Source organism: Cyrtonyx montezumae, unplaced genomic scaffold, assembly GCF_038088225.1.
Source record: "Cyrtonyx montezumae isolate F1298 unplaced genomic scaffold, pur_monq_1.0 scaffold_64, whole genome shotgun sequence".
Lineage (NCBI taxonomy): Eukaryota > Metazoa > Chordata > Aves > Galliformes > Odontophoridae > Cyrtonyx > Cyrtonyx montezumae.
This window is the reverse complement of record NW_027072072.1, coordinates 876,855-880,929: the sequence shown is the minus strand read 5'-3', so window position 1 is coordinate 880,929 and position 4,075 is coordinate 876,855. Positions and strand designations below refer to the sequence as shown.

At 43.7% G+C, this 4,075-nt stretch overlaps 1 non-coding gene across 1 annotated transcript; it reads right to left on the bottom strand.

Annotated features, from left to right (window-relative positions):
• Window positions 1–277: 277 nt before the first annotated feature.
• Window positions 278–416, bottom strand: LOC136057415 (small nucleolar RNA SNORA12). Its single transcript, XR_010623024.1, has one exon. It is a non-coding gene; the product is annotated as a small nucleolar RNA SNORA12 (small nucleolar RNA).
• Window positions 417–4,075: the final 3,659 nt, after the last annotated feature.

Below are 4,075 nucleotides of genomic sequence, written 5' to 3'. Positions count from 1 at the left end.
GTGATATCCGAGTGCTCTGGGATTTCGAACAGTTCAATCTGTTGCTCCTGTGCCTGTGTAATAAAGCACTCCTTAATGTCTTCAGAAGTATAGTCCAATGGGACAGGAATCACCTGGAGAGACAAACGTTTCCAAAGAAGTAAAGATGACGGAAACCGCTGCCTTGCAGAAAGCAATCAGTCCATCACTGAAGCTGGTATGCTCCTCAGTTCTGTTCGATGTCATCAAACAGGATGGGTGAGCACCTGCCTGTACAGATTTAAACTTATGAGAACTTTCCTGTAGGAGTTGAATAAAAACCTGAGAACTAAGAGCCTGAAAAAGATCTCAGCACAGCTTCCCTCCTTTCTGATCTCTGTGGTAGTTCCAGGCCGTTCTGATACCATTACAGATCTGACAAACAAACCACCACAATAAACCACTAAGTGACCCATGCACAAGGAAAAAAAATCAAACTGAAGGGCTGATATTGGTAAATAATGACTACAATTTTGCACATATCCTTACATTTTCAGCCTACTCCAATTGCAAGGTGAGCACGCAGCAGCTTGTGTGCCCATGGGAGCAGATTAGAGTAAGAAACCAGTTCTAAAACCTTGCCTGGAATCCCTGTGGTGTTTTTAAATCATATTTATGCAGGGAGGAGTTTCCCTTGCCCACTCAACACAGTTGATGCTCTGCTGCTATAATATGAAGAATTTAAGGATTGTAGCACAACCATCACGCACATCGGTTTTGGTTTTGTTCTGCCTCTGTCTGTGGGCAAAATGCTTCCGCATACTCTGACAAAGCTGAAAGTGAGCTTTCCCTTTCAGTTCAGTCATGGAGAAGTGCACAGCTGCATCCTCTTAGGAGTACAATGAAACCATACCTGTAACTGCAGATGCTGACTCTTATAATTCCTTTCAAATAAGACATATCTCTTTCCCTTGCTTCTGAAAAATTCTTTCAGGGCAGATTTGTACTTGGCCACTTCTTCCATCACATCTGAAGACTAGTCAGTCACCAACTGATAGTGCCCAACAGGCAAAATCAAGACATGATCAGGTAATAAGCCACCCTTGGCCAGGGCAAGGTAGCACTAGAGTGAAACAATGCACATAGTTATTCACTATAAGCAACATTTACCATATTGTGGAAATTCACTTGCGCTCTGGCTGCACTCTTAACTATTAACTGCACTCTTAACTGCACTCTTAACCCCAGCCTAGCAATTCTGCCTCAGAAACAGTAGTTTTCTCCTCTGCGTCAGTTACTATGAACTACTTATTAACTAGTCATTAATTACTAGAGGATTGAGAAAGGGAGAGTGAAAAAGATTAAAAATAACTTCTAACATCTTTTTTTTCAAGTGCCAGAGAATGTCTGGCCTGCAGGAAGGCACCTGAGTGAACTCAGCGAAACTGAGTGAATTCCATTGCTGCCAGAATTTCTTACATTGACGAGAAAAATCCCTATCTACCTACTTTCAAACTGAAAACAGATACAGTTGCCACTGCAGCATCTTCAAGTAGAATATGTCATACAAAGGCATGGACTGGAGGCAAAGCAAAGGTACCAGTGAATTAATCAACCTCTAAGATGTACTTTGAGATCTTGATGTAAAAGCTGCCTTCTCTTCTGTTTAATCTGCATGTGAAAAAAACAGAACTAGTCATTCCAGTTGCTTTTGCTGCAACTCCAGCCAGTGCATCTATTGCAGGTGCAGAAATCTCAGTTTACACTGAGTTCTGGCAGATTATAAGGTTGCCGCACCAGTTGCTCACTTAACTCCAAGCTCTTTTTTTGGAAATTTTATCTCTCTCTCAGTTGTCCAATTTTATTATATTTAGTAAAGTTACCGTTCCTTCTCATATTGTGCCGTTGTTTTCTTGTAGAGCCATCTCTTCCCGCTGTTTCCCCCTCCCCCCGGAGTGCGTGGCTCCGCTCAGGCAGCTGCGCGGCCACTGACGCAGTTTGTTTTTCTTCCTCTCCTCAATCCCTTCTTTCTTTCCCTTGGGTCAGTGTCACGTTGTGAAAGACAGAAACTGTTTTTCTTTGTCTCAAAGCTTGCTTGGTAAGGCCTTTTCTGGTGACAAGACTCTGACTGATAACTGCAGGTTATCTGGATGGGTGTTATGGTGCCTCATTGTCTCTGCTTATGGTTGTAAAGATAAGCAGAAATAGGTGCAAATAGTCTTTTCTGTGGGAGTACGGCTTGGAGAAGCTTACCACCACAAAGACAATGCTCCTGCATGGCAATGAAGGCAACTTCCGCTGCTGGCTTATCTGTTGGGCCAGACATGTCACACAAATAAACTCCTGAGAAATGGGGGATAAAAGGCCTTCACTGAACTAAGGATTTTGGAGAAGAACTCTGTCAACGGTTTACGGGCAGGTTCGGCCAGTTCCGTGACGATTGGTGCGGGGGACCCACGGACCCACGCCCCAGGAAAGGGGAAGGGGGAAAGGGAAAAGGGAAAAGGGAGATGGGCCTAGGAACAAAACAGCAGCAACAATCTGAGGAGGAAAGCTAATTTACTAAATAAGATATCGGAAAGCAAAATAACACAATATAATACAATATAATTGGAATTAAAGCTAATAAATCAAATAAAATGAGCAAGAGAGAGTGTCCGATAAACCGAAGGCCTTACGCTAACGCTGAAGGCGGACGGCAGCAAGCACCCACTGCTGAGTCGATCCCAAAGGAAAAAGAGTGTCCCGTGACCGCAGACAGTTTTTATCTTTCCCTCTGAGTGTAAACACGTAAGAACGCAAAGCATCGCAAAGTCCTCTGGGGAATGGAGTTCTTCTTCTCTTCTGAGACAGGTATACCTGGAACTATCGATGATCCATGGAGCTGGAACATTAACTCTTTAACTCTAAATGCACTACATGATGTTATGATGTGGAATACCAGTACCAAAAATCATAAAACCATGACATTCCACCCCTTATTCCACATCACTACATCATGTTTGATATATATGTATAGAAGAACAATGATTAACATGCATTAAATACACACACACACAACATATATAAGTATATACATGGAATTAACGACTGCACTCGCCCAACATCAAATTCCCTTGTGGTACACACTGAACATCCCCATTCTTCTGCATCACCCACCAAGTGGACCCAGGTCCCTGAGCAAAAACAGTTCCACGGAGAGGTTTACCCTTTCCAGAAGCTGAAGGACCCAAACTGTTTTTCCCAACATGTTCTTTACATGTACTACAGGGACCTTATCTCCCTCTACAGTAGGTAGAGATCTGGATTGGGCAGGACCATCGCGATTGATGGATCCTCGAGTGTTGACCAACCAGGTGGCTTCTGCCAAATGCTTCTCCCAGTGCTTAAATGTTCCGCCACCCATTGCTTTCAACATGGTTTTTAACAACCCATTGTACCTTTCAATTTTACCAGAAGCTGGTGCGTGATAGGGGATATGATAAATCCATTCAATACCATGATCTTTGGCCCAAGTATTTACAAGAGAATTTTTGAAATGAGTCCCATTATCGGACTCAATTCTCTCTGGAGTGCCATGTCACCATAGGACTTGTTTCTCGAGCCCTAAGATGGTGTTTCGGGCGGTAGCATGAGGTACTGCGTATGTCTCAAGCCACACAGTGGTTGCCTCCACCATAGTGAGCACATAATGCTTACCATCGCGAGTTTGTGGCAAGGTAATATTATCAACCTGCCACGCCTCCCCATATTTATACTTTTCCCATCGCCCTTCCTGCCAGAGAGGTTTCATCCTCTTGGCCTGTTTAATTATGGCACATGTGTCACAGTCATGGATAACCTGTGCAATAGCATCCATAGTTAAGTCCACCCCTCGGTTTCTAGTCCATATAGGTTGCATCCCTTCCTTGATGGCTTGAGTTTCTCATGGCCCACCGAGCTAAAAATAGCTCTCCTTTGTTCTGCCAGTCCAAGTCGATCTGAGACACCTCAATTTTGGCAGCTCGATCTACCTGATGGTTATTTTTCTGCTCTTCAGTAGCTCGATTCTTGGGCACGTGAGCATCTACATGACGCACCTTTACACCCAAACTTTTGTTCGGGCAGCAATGTCTTT